Source organism: Trichosurus vulpecula, chromosome 9, assembly GCF_011100635.1.
Source record: "Trichosurus vulpecula isolate mTriVul1 chromosome 9, mTriVul1.pri, whole genome shotgun sequence".
Taxonomy (NCBI): Eukaryota; Metazoa; Chordata; class Mammalia; order Diprotodontia; family Phalangeridae; genus Trichosurus; species Trichosurus vulpecula.
The window spans coordinates 175,660,639-175,673,905 of record NC_050581.1 but is presented as its reverse complement, the minus strand read 5'-3'; positions in this window follow the sequence as shown (position 1 = coordinate 175,673,905).

The window sequence follows — 13,267 nt, the reverse complement described above, 5'->3', positions numbered from 1 at the left end:
GATTCCTGCTGGCTGCATGTTGACTTTGTTGTTGTTATTCAGTCATTTTCCGTTGAGTCTGACTCTTTCAGGGTTTTCTTACAAAGATACTGGAGCGGTTTGACATTTCTTTCGTTAGTTCATTTTACAAATGAGGAAACTGAGGCAAACAGGGTGAAGTGACTTGCCCAGAATCACACAGCTAGTAAATGTCTGAGGCCAGACCTGGCACTCTATCTATAGAAAGCCACAAATTATTATTATCTATGTTTTATTGTATTTTCATCCAATTTATTAAATATTTCCCAAATACATTTTAATCTGGTTCACACTCAGGAGTGTTGGAGGCCCCATGCAACCCTGTATTTGACACCTCTGATGAAGCATAACTGATGGATGGCCCAAGGGCTACCCTGGCATCTAAAGACATTAAAAGAACTAGGCCTCCAGGGTGTTGAGCAAATACTATATGGAGGACTTATGGAAAAATCTTAGCAAAAAGAGCAGAGAAAGGATGGTGGATTCCTGGAGCAATTCTCTGTCCTGACAAGACTATCACGTCCATCTAAGTATACATATTATTTGTACTGAATAATTATTATGCAATGAGATACTTTTGGTACTTCTGTAGACAAATCCCGTTAGGAAGCCCCATTATATAGATACCCTGTGATGTCTGGCCGGTGTTATACTTGGGTGGATAGATCATCCCTTAGGATGAAGGTCACACGGAGAAGATGAACAGATGTATTCATGAATGAAAGGTATTTATGTGTCAAGCACTGGAAACAAATTGAAAAGTGAGGAAGTCCTTGATCTCAGGGAGCTCATATTCATTTTGTGGAGGAAACAGTGCATGAAGGATAGATGGAAAGGCCCAGTGGTCCTTAGAGTGCAGAGGTCAGTAGATGGGGATAGTGGTTCTTTATCCTACTGGAAGCATTGTAATGGGTGTTGCCAGGGCAAGAAGAGTGAGCAGTCACGTCTAATGGACATCTGGATGAGGAAGTGCTAGAATGGCCTGTCTTATGAGCTGGGATGGGGGCAGTGGGCTCGAGGTTCTTTCCTACGGCAGTGGGGATGAGAGTGGGTCCAATGTTTAGTCAGGAGGGGAAAAAGAAACGGGGTCACTAGATCAAAGGATGGATGAAGGTCAAGGCCCTCTGGTGATTACTGGGATCTGGGATTCATCCAATCACACACAATGCTGCCCAGTTATTTTAAGACAAATGAGAAGCATGAATGTATGGAATGAATGCTGACTTTGGAATCCGAGTTCCTAGGCTTGAATACCAGCTTTGCCCCTAGTGTGACCAGGGGTAAGCTGCTAACCCACTCTGACCCTCAGTGTCTTCATCGCTAAAGTGAGGGGGCTGAGCTAGGTGATTTCTGGGGTCCCTTTTAGTGTTACATCTGGGAGTCTACAGTACAGAAAACAAAACACTACCTGCAAAATCAGAATAACATTGAATCTACTGAATTGACTTTTCAGCTTGGACTCTGAGTTCTACCTCCTATGATCACATATTTCCTATTTCAGTTACTATGTGACAGAGTGGATAAAATGGTATACTTGGAGACCATAAGACCTGGATTCAAATCTCACCTCAGATGTTTAATAGTTATGTGAATCATAGAATCTGGACTTGGAAGGGGCCTCAGTGACCATCAAATCCAATGCATACATGAAAGGAATCTCCAACACAAAGTCCTCGACAAATGGTCCCCCAGCCTCAGTTCAAAGACCTTCAATGAGAGGGAGGCTGGTTCTGTCCAAGGCAGTCCATTCTACTTTTGCAAAATACAATAATTATTGGGAAATTGGGGCAGCAAGATGGGACCATGGTGCACAGAGTACTGGACCCAGAGTCAGGAAGATTCGCGTTCCTGAGTTAAATATAGCCTCAGACACTTTACTGGCTGTGTGATCCTGGGCAAGTCACTTTACCCTGTTTGCCTCAGTTTCCTCATCTGCAAAATAAGCTGGAGAAAGAAATGGCAAACCACTCCAAGATCTCTGCCAAGAAACCCCCAAATGGGGTCATGAAGAGTCAGACGCAACCGAAAGTGACAGAACAACAAAAATCGGGAAATTGGCTCTGACACCAAATCTAATTTTGCCTCCTCTCCACTCCCACCCGTTGCTCCTTGTTCTGCTTTCTGGGGTCACCGGCATCAGGCCTGATTCCTCCTCCACATGGCAGTCCTTCAGATATCTGAAGACAGTTGTCATGTCCCCTCTCAGTCTTTTTCAGGCTAAACATTCCCAGTTTCTTCATCTGAACTTCATAGGGCTCAAGCCCCTTACTCGCTCCCAGACTCGGTTTCCTCATCTGTAAAACGAGGATCATTGTACCTGTGGTGCCTTCCTCCCAGGGGTGTCAGGAGGATCAAATGAGACACTGGATGCAGAGAGCTGGCCAAAGGTCAGCTGCTGTTGTTATTTAAGCAGGAAGACATTCTTCCAGTAGGTGGTAAAATTCAAAGGAAGGAACCTCTTTTTAACTAAAAGTAATTTCCGCAGGGAGACAGTGTGACAGCTGATTAGATTATTTCTTTTTCAAGGAACCTGACGGGAGTGGAGTGGAAGTGAATGATATCTCGCCAAGCCTTTTTTTCTGCGAATGTTCTTTCTATTCTGTTACCCACTGGCATGTTTACCAGGACTCTGTGCCACAACTTTCCCAGGACACGACCGATAAGAAATAGTGTGTGTGTGTGCGTGTGTGTGTATGTGTGTGTGTGAGAGAGGTGGGGGGAGGGAGAGAGGGAGAGAGGGAGACAGGGAGGGAGAGACTTACCAAAGCTATTCATGAACTCAAATTTGGGGACACCTCTCTGAGAGTTTGTGGAGGGAGGAACATATTTCATACAAGTTGTGTTATCTTACACTATTGTCACTTTCCCTCTCTGTGCCTTAGTTTTCTCATTTGTAAAATGTGGGAGCAATGACTTATATTCTTTTGTTGTATACAGTAAGAGCAATATTGTTTTAAGAACTTTGAGCCACTGAGTCTTTTTGACTATTCTAAATACCCAAATTAATTAGAAAAGACATATGAAGGAAGACACTATCTGCATCCAGAGAAAGAACTAATAAATAGAGATATGTATAGAATGGTTTTATATATATATATGTATATATGTATATATATGTATATATGTACATATGTATATATGTATATATGTGTGTGTATGTGTGTGTGTATACATAAGCCTAGTGGTAACCATGGGGGTGGGGAGGTACAGGAGGGAAGAAAAAAAATTTACGTGACAACTTTATTATATATTTAAAAGGAATAGCAACTTGTACATAACAGATTTGCAGTTTCATGTGCAATCAATTTTTTTCTCTCATACTGTGTTATGAAAATGCTTATTTCATAAATTAAAAATAAAATAATTTTTTAAATGAGGGGGTGGGAATAGACAACTTCTGAGGTACCTCCTAGCTCTAAAGCTGCGATCCAAGATGAAGAGGAAATGAAATTAGAACATTAAGCAATGTCTTGATAGAGATTTTAAGAGATTTGTCCTCACCTATGTATTATCACATTTATAACACAATATAATGTTTTATATCTTATAATATAATATAATTTATTCTAATATACAGTGTAATATGCCTTATTTTATAATAATGTTATATTATTAATACATTGAATATATTTTTATATTGAATATTTGTTGTTTTTCAGTTGTTTCAGTTTTGTTTGCTTCTTTGTGGCACCATTTTGGGGGTTTTCTTGGCAAAGATACTGGAGGGGTTTGCCATTTCCTTCTCGAGCTCATTTTCCAGATTAGGACATTGAAAGCCCTTTATAGCCTCATACTTTCCTTACTTCCCAGTCTTCTTACACCTTACTCTCTGACACTTACTCTTTGATTTAGTGACTCTGTCTCTCAGCTCTAGGCATTTTCTCTGGCTATCCCCCAGGCCTGGAATGCTCTTCCTCCACTTCCACTATTGATTGACCTCCCTAAATTCCTTTAAGTTCTAACTAAAATATCACCTTCTCTAGAAAGCCTTTCCCAAACCCTCTTAATTCCAGTGCCTTCCCTCTTTTAATTATTTCCTATCCTGTATATAGCTTGCTTTGTATATATTTGTTCACACGTTTTCTCTCTCATTAGATTATAAGCTCCTTGAGGGCAGGAACTGTTTTTCGCCTCTTTTTGTATCCCTAGCACTTGGCACAGTGCCTGGCACACAGTAGGTGCTTAATAAATTTTATTGATTTAAGGTTATGGAGCTAGTTTGGTGACAGGGGCAGCATCTTGCCAATCTTCCAATTCTTAGATTCATTGCTATTTCTAGTCAGTCATAAGCTCTGGTAAAAGAGCTCCCTCTCCCTCTTCAAACTATTATGTATATATTTATCTGTTGGCATAATGTATTCTCCCAAGTAGAATGTAAAGCTCCTTGAAGGCAGGGACTGTTTTTTTGTTTTGTTTTGTTTTGTTTTGTTCTGGCATCTCTGACATCTAGCACAATGCCTTGCACCAGAGTAGGTGCTTGATCAGTACCACCTTTGACTGGATTGGAAGAAGATTGGAATATATAAACAAAGATAAGACAAAGGGCAAATGCAATGTGGGTATGGGAAAACAGGAAGGTCTCTGAGGGTTTAGAGCAAAGAGAGATTCCCTCTGGCTGGGGGCATGAGAATAAGGGAAGGATTCATGGAGAAGGTGGCACCTGAGTCTGACCTTCACAGATGGCCACCAGTAGCAGCCACTAGACCTGTCCTCATGCCCTGTTTCTGAGGGCACGTGGAAATGTGCACATACATAAAGCTGTGCTCTGTTCTGGAAAGGTCAGAGCTATGGTCATCACTGGTGAATAAGCACCACACACTCCATGCATTATTTGTATGGCCTCATAAAGGGAATGTCCATTCATTTTTCACTTTCCATAGAGGTAAGTCCTCATGAGCTGAACCAGATCATCTCTTTTGCCTAAGGCTTGTCCCTCCTGGCTCCCTTTTGCCTCCTTATTTTTTGAATTTGTCTACCAGAGTATGAATGGTCTCTCTCTTTCTGTCCCTATTTTGCACACTCCTGGGGGCTTTTCGTCAGTGTGGCTCAAGGCCAGCAGAAGGTTGACTTTCCTCATTTGTCCATTCTTCAGGCTCTTGACTGTCCCACCCAGAGCAGGAGAGAAGGCCACAAAACATGACCAAGGTGTTCTCAGGTTCCTGCAGCCTGTATTTGTAACCTTTCTCTTCTCTTTTGGCTCTTTCTCTAGGGTGGGTGTGTCTGTATGACTGGGCTAAACCTGCCAAGGTTGACTTTTTTTCTCTTTTCTTTGGCAAGGATTGCAAATCAACTCCAGAGACTTCTGTTCCCAGCCCTTTAATACTGTAAGGTTGCTGGGCACTTGCACTTCTCAAACTCCCCAAGTTCTAGTGGAAATCCACTAAACAGCTCTCCAGAAGACTGGAAACTTTGTCCCTTGAAATGCCAGATGCAAAATTCTGTAATAATGGGGCCTCAGAAGTGGTAAGGGGGCATATGCAAATATTTAGCAGCCAGGTGAGGGAACTTCCAGCTGGGACCTAGTGGGGCCTCTAAGGTCCCTTTCAACTCCAAAGATCCTACATGTTTTGCCCTATAGAATCCAGACCAGGGGTGGGGAACTCATAGCCTCGAGGCCACGTGTGCCTTTCTAGGACCTTGGGTTTGGCCTTTTGACTGAGTCCAAGTTTTACAGAACAAATCCTTTCATTAAAGGGATTTGTTTTGTGAAGTTTGGATTCAGTCAAAGGACTGCACTTGAAGTCCTAGGGGGCCACATGTGGCCTCAAGGCTGCAGGTTCCCTGATCCAGATCATTGTGTAATGATGTAAGGCACTAAGCCCAGGAAGCTAGGGTGGAGAGAAATCCTGGGGAATTATTGGGGCAAGTTTGGGGGTTTCCTCCATGATGGACAAAGGGAAGACTACTATGGTTTGAGGATGGGTCAACGGGTGGCAGAGCAAAATAACAAACAGAAGAAGTTATTGTTACTCAATGAAGACATTCAGCTAATCAATCACAAACACCATTTTCACGGTGAAGAGAATAGAAGCTCCATGAGGGCAGGGACTGTTTCATTTTCGTTTTGTCTTTTACTTATCATCTCGCTCACTGCTTAAGGTTAATAAATGCAGCTTCAATTCAGTTGGAGTTATGGGCCTTCTCTGTTTTTCCTTTTTCCAATCTTACCTAACAAGTAGTCATTAAGTACCTACAGTGAGCAAGATTCTATGCCAGGTGGTCAAGATCCAAAGGCAAAATGGAAATAAGGCTGTGCTCTCGAAGAGGTTTATATTCTACTGGTCTTGAAATGGGCATTCCATGGTTTTCACTGAGTAACATTGACTTCCTCTGGCTCTTATTCCATTCCTCTATTAATTGATTCTTCTCCACACCTTTAATGGTATTCCTTTTGCCCATCATGGAGGAAGGAGGGCTTGAGTTTTTTCCATTTCCCCCAACAATTCCTCAGAGTTTCTCCTCATTCTTGCCAGCTTCCCACATCATCATGTCATGGTCTGGATAATTCCTAGGAAAAATTCCACAGGCAGAACAATGTCCTTTGTTTCTGCAGCCTTCCTATCAAATTTGGAACCCAGTCTGTTGTGAACAGAAATTAGTGAGGAAAATGCTGGAGGCTTCCCTGTTCCTGAGGTGGCAGGATACACCTTGTGTCATCTCTTAGCCCCGGACACAGGCTGGCAAGCCCTGATTCTTATTTGATAGTCTTAAAAGAACATGGTGGTGGGGCATGCTACATCCCCAAGTGACCCAGAAACAAGGTGATTTCAACTCTTTCAGCCTCCTTCCCAAGAATTTGTACAGGAGGTTCCCGTATCTGGTTGGAAGGAATAGAAAACACTGGAATTTGGCCTGGTCTGCAAATCTTTCAGCCAGCTTAGACCTAATTCTGTACTTCTAAAAAAAAATCTTGAAAAAAATGGTGAGTATTTTTTAGCACTCCTTTGGGGTGATTGTCTTTTTTTTTTTCTTTAAATTTTATGGACCACCTTCAATTTTCCCATCTTGGGTTGTGATTTCTTTAGGAGAGCTGTAATATGCTCCTATGCCTTAAAGAAAGAAAAAAAAAAGTCTTGTTCGAGGCCTCTCTGCTTCTCTTTCAGCAGTCTGAATTTCTCTGCCAGCCTCGGGCTGGATTTTGTGACTAGCATTCTAGTGAGTTCCAAGCTTGCCAGTCCTTTCTCCCCAGATTTTGGATTCCGGTAGAGTCAGTCCTGTTATGTCTTGACTGTTGTTCCTTTTTTGTTTACTCTATTCTACAGATTGCATCACATGCCCTGCAGGACATGGAGCGGGTCCCATTTTCTGTATATATGATGGGCCTTGGACTCCAGGTTTGCTCCGAAGTTTGTGCAATACCTCCTGTCTTCTAAACAGTGCCTTTATTCTAGAAGCTACCGGCTTCCAGGTTAAGGTTCCACCTTTGCGGAGGACAAAAGAAGGTTGTGCTGGCTTTTTATTCCTTTGAATTGGGAATGATAATGTCTGTTTTGACAGTGAACAACTTTTATTTCTATCTCTTGGACAGCTTTTTGGTTACTATGTAAATTTCATGAGTAAGTTCATAGACTTATAGAGAGCCAGAAGGTACCTTAGAGTCTGACTGTCCTATTCTGAGGAGGAAACCCTGCTCTAGACAGGTTTAGTGACTTGGCCAGGGTCACACAAGTAGTCAATGGCAGAGCCAGCCTTTAAACTGAGATCTTAAGATAATAGATTTACATCTCAAGGGCCCCCTTGTAGATGAGGATGTTGAGCCCAAGAAGATTCTGCAATTTTCCTAAAGTCCTAAGCATTACCAGTTGTATTTGAACCCCAGAACCAATACTCCGCTGACCCCAACCCTAAGCATTCTATCATGTCTCCAGACTGCTAGGGGTGTGCTGGTAAATGTTTAATTATGGGAATTCTGGAAAAAAAAATTACAAGGAAGTACTTTTAAGTTTAATCTCTCTATCTCTAAATTAATTCTCTATCACTTTTTAAAGTCTATCCCATCAACAAAACAATAAATCAAGCCCTGATTTGTAGTATCTGATGATTTCTGGGGTCTAAGGGCTCCCCCAGAGAATTTAACAATCAGGAGCTGGCTCCGGTGTGCCCTGTTACTAAACATCTACTATGTTTAAGGCACTGTGCCAGGACACAAAGTCAAAAACAAGACAGACCCAATCCCTAAGAGCTGTGCATTCTTCTGGGGAACATACACTCACATGGCTGAGCACATCGATTAGACTCTTCTTTCCAGTGACACTAATTGCAACTCATCCTTGCCTGCTCATCCTATGTGATTCTTGCTCATGACTGCCTGTGAGTTGTACATGGCAGGGACAATCCACCATGCTCAGGGCCTTTCTTACCTTCTTTTGACTTTGCAGAGATGCTAGTGAAGCACACAGGCTACACAGTGTTTATCCCTTACTCTCATCCTGTTGGTTTGATAGTCCATATTCTTGTTCAAGTATTCATGTCTTTGCCTTGGTGACATCCTTTACCCTGATTCTCCTTCATGGTTCCCTGTTTGATTTATTTTTGGCAGGTGAGGCTACTTATCCGCGATTTCATCAATGTGTGGGGGGTAGAAATCCTGCAACTTAAGACAAATTGGTAATTCCTCTGTGACTTATAGTCCTAGAGAGTTGCCAAGGACTCTACACTCAGTGGTTAAATGAGTTGGCCAGGAGAAACCAGCTAACATGTCAGAAGCAGAGTTTGAGCCCCAGTTTTTCTAACTCTGGGCTAGACTTTTACATACTATAGTAAGCTGCCTTTTAGCTAGAAATGTGTATCAGATATGTGTGTAGAGAGATGGATGAATGAACAGATAGATAAATGGATAGATGGGTGGGTGCATGGGTAAATGTATAGATAGATAGATAAATGGATGGATGGATAGATAAATATGTAGATGGATGGATGGATGGATGGATAGACAGACAGACAGACAGACAGACAGATAGATAGATAGATAGATAGAACATTTGTTAAGCCTTACCAGGCACTACGCTGTCTGCAAATACAAATATAAGCCAAAAAAAAAACCCCAAAAACAAAACCCCAGACAGTCCCTATTCTTAAATAGTTTACGTTATGATTGGGGAAAACAGCATATAAAAGGCAGCAGAAAGAGTAGGTAGGGGCAAAGCTGCTGGCGATGAGGAGGAAAAGTCTGGAGAGCTAAGAATGTTGCAGGCAGGTAAGGGGTACACAGAGCACTGAACACTAGATCTGGAGTGAGGAAGACCGGAATTCAAATTCTGCCTTAGATGCTTCCTAGCTGTGTGACCCTGGGCAAGTCATTTAACCTCTGTTTACCTCAGTTTTCTCAACTGTAAAATGGAGATCATAATAGCATCTACCTCACAGAGTTCTTGTGAAGATCTAATGAGGTCATATTTGTAAAGTACTAGTTAATAAATGCCTCTTCTCTTACCTTGAAGCCAGTAAAACATGTATAAATAAAAGAATTAATATGTGTAAAGCATTTTGTAAACTTTAAAGTGCTATATAAATGTTAGCCACTAATCAATCAATAAAACTATATTATTATTATGAAGACAATAAAAAATGCAAAATATATCCACGTATGCCTTTCATTTAATTTCCAGAGGTAGAGAATGCTAATAAGGGGAAAGATCGGGAAAAGCTTCCTGTGGGGGATGTTGTCTCCCACTGCATTTTGAAGGAAATTCTATATGACTGAGGTGAGGAGAAAGTGCATTCTAGGCATGGAGAACTGCCTATGCAAAGTAATGGAGGCTGGAGACGAAATATTAAACAAACAGTATCAATTTCACACCCTGGGTATTGCCTGTTCAACTCCTTGGCCTCTGAATCATTATAGAGTCTGTCATCCAACTTTCCAATGGGCAAGTTGACTGAGGAATGTTAGAGACTTAAGGTAGAGTTGCTGATTATAGACCCTGGGTTGGAACGATCTAATCACATTCTCTGGTGGGCCTGGCATTTTAATTCTTCTGAGGTTTAGCAGGGGGCTTATGGACATTTTTACCAGCCAGTAATTCTAAGAAAATAAGAATAAGGACTTTTTTTCCCTCCCAACTTCGCAGAATAGAAAGGCTTAATGTCCTCAATCCAATTCAGGCCTACGTTGCAAACTATATTTTTTTTTTGTGGCTCTACAAGGCTAGGTTGGATGTATAACCTACCTAGAAAAAGGTAACTCAATCCTATTGTCGTTACTTGTCAAGAGTGGGAAGGATGTCTTCTGATAAGTTTGCTAATCTTGGGGCACCTAGCTGGTGCGATGTACAGAGCCCTGGCTCTGGGATTAAGAACAGCTGAGATCAAATCCTAACTGTGGCTCTGGGCAAATTACTTGTCCTCTGTTTGTATCAGTTTCCTTATTTGTAAAAATGAGGACATCGACCTCCCAGGGTTGTTGTGAGAATCAAGTGAAATAATCTTTGTAAACCTTTAAGTACTATATAAATAACAGCTATTATATTTTTCATAGGAGGCACTATCTTCAAAGCGTCTGAATGTGCTTTCGGCCAGTATAGGTGCACTGATTCATCTTTCAACTCCATTTTTCTTTCCTATCCAACTCTCAGAAGAGATTTAATTTGCCGCCTTTGACTTGCAAGGATACCGACCACAGTTGAACTGATCTGAGCTACCCTCCCAACATGCAACCTATGAAACTTAGAATGAATTCACAAAGTAAGAATTCTTGGCACATACCAGAAGTGAGCTGGGCACAGCTGTCTCCTGACTCATTAGGTCCTTTACCTCAAAGGCCTACAAAGCTTAGGAAAGGAAAGGAAATTCAGAATTCAAGAGATGTTTTGAAAGTACAATGCCTTGCCTCAGGGTGAGGATGTCTCAATAAAAACCTCCTGCACTTGCTAGAGCTTCTAGAAGATATGTCAAAAGATTATTCTGAGGATTCTTAGCATTGGCTGGGGATTTGGTACTGGATGGAACAGTGGACCTGCTTCCTATTTTGAAGAGTTTATGTAACAGTCAAGGCCATTTGGATAGAGAGAAAGGGTAATTAGAAGAGTTTCAAGAGCTTGAACCTTTTGGTTTGATGTCTGAGTTTTGTGGAATGACCCTTCGATGGAAGACTACCACCAAAAAGACTTCTTAGATAAAGGAAGTTGTCACCAGAGGCAAGAACAAAGCCTTATGGGATGGTACAGAAAGTACAGAGGAGATGATGGTTCCACTGGGTGTCCTCATTAGCCCTCATCTGGACACTGTGTTGTTTTGGGCACCGTATTTTTGAAAAACATGTCCAAAGCAATGAAACTAGTATGTTGAGGGACCTGGAGTCTGTGCCATATAAGGGTTAGTTGAAGGAAGCATACATAGCCTGGAGAAGAAAATACCCAGAGGACAGGTATGATAGCTATTTTCAGGTATATATGGAAGAAGGTTTAGATTTGTTCTGTTTGTCCCCAGAGGGCAAAATCAGGACTGATAGGTGGTTGTTGCAAAAAAGGCAAAGTTTGGCTTGATGTCAGAAAAATCTTCCTAACAATTAAAGTTCCCTAAAATTAGAGGGGGCTGCTTCCGGTGGTGGCAGCTTCTCTGGCCCTAGGGGTCTAAGCCACCATCAGGCTTTGCACAAACAGAGTTAAGGAGGGATTGGGGAGGGGGGAGTACTGCCTCCCTTTAAAATACCACACTGTTAGTTTAACTTGGCGAAGTTTTAGCCTATTGTCTATCAATCAACTCTCGTTGAAGTCCATTGTCGGGGAAAACAAGACTGGGCTTTATAAAGCAGTGTGTCAGATCTCTGAGGCAAAAGAGAAAAATGGTAAGATCATACTCAGTGTTGAACAAAAAGGACAAAACCTTAATGGCTTATGAGAGCTATGTGTCTAATTGACTTATTCCAGGGGATGAGATGAGTAAAAAATAACATGTTCTTGAAGAGCCAGTTCTACACTTCTACTTTCCATATCACACATAGGTCCTGGTGAACTATTTCCATTTCAGTTACGGGCCCGTTTATTACATGTAAGAGAAACAAAACTGGAGAGATATTAGATACTGCCCTTATTTTATGGAAGCAGTCTTGGAGATTGAGTGACAGTACCGAAGGGTTAGTGACAATATATACCAATAAGGTAGGGTCTAAAAGAGACTTTGGCTCTCGGCAATTCAATGCCAGCACTAACAGTCAAAGTTCCAAATATTTGGTCAATTTGCTTTGGCTCTAGGTAATATAAGGCCAACACTAACAGTTGAAACTCCAAATATTCACTCAATTTACTTTGTCAGGAAAAAGCCTTCCTCCTGAGCTGCTGTGACTGAGTGGATTGTTGGGGGAGAGGAGAGAAGGTGCTTTCTAAAGTTCAGAATGTCCAAAGCAAACCATTCTGTGTGGGAACCATAAGATCAGGGTGAAATGACTAGGTTGGGATTAGAAGCACAGAGACTAGGATCTTGATTGATTCCAAAATAGAAAATAATAATGAGGGAGGTCAGAAACATAATTATTTTGAATCAGATTGCCATGTCAAGGACAAGAGCACAGCAGATTATAGGAAGCACGAGCTGGGAAGGTATAAAGGGACAACCTTAAAGTCAATGTATGGTTGAAAAGACAGAAGGAATGAAAAGGGCATGAAACAAGAGTGGTATTAAAAAGCGCATTATCAAAATGTTAAAATCAAAACACAATAAAATTTTTCTAACTATAAAACACTACATAAATGTCACATATGATTGCTCTGTCTTTAAAACAATAAAATATCAGGGATATTTTTTCATTTTGGTTTTGTACCCCCAGCATCTAAATAGTGCCTTGAACATAGCTGGGGCCTGGTGAATTGGATTCGTGACAATAATTGCTCCTTCTATCTGGTCCATCTGATCGTGTCTCACTGACATCTGTCTGCTGTGTCACTGTTTGTTACCCTCCCTTTCCACCATTTGTTCTGGGAACTGCAACAAAAATCCATAAAGGGTATATCAATAGTTAACCTCATGTCTCCACCCACCATCCTTGTGACTTCCCTGGTCACCATCCCCCTTAGGAGTATGGATGCTCCTTTGAATATGTATCCCCCAGAGCTTAGCACGGGCCTTGCTTATACTTAATACTTAATAAATGTATAACTTAAAGTAATAAATGCTTTATCATTCATTTATTCAAACATCAAAAAGTGAACTTTTATTTTTAAAGAAAATTGATTTTTTACCTCACCTACATTTCCCATTTGATTTCTCTTCATTTCACATCTCTCATAACAAAAAATATAAAAGATGAAAAAAC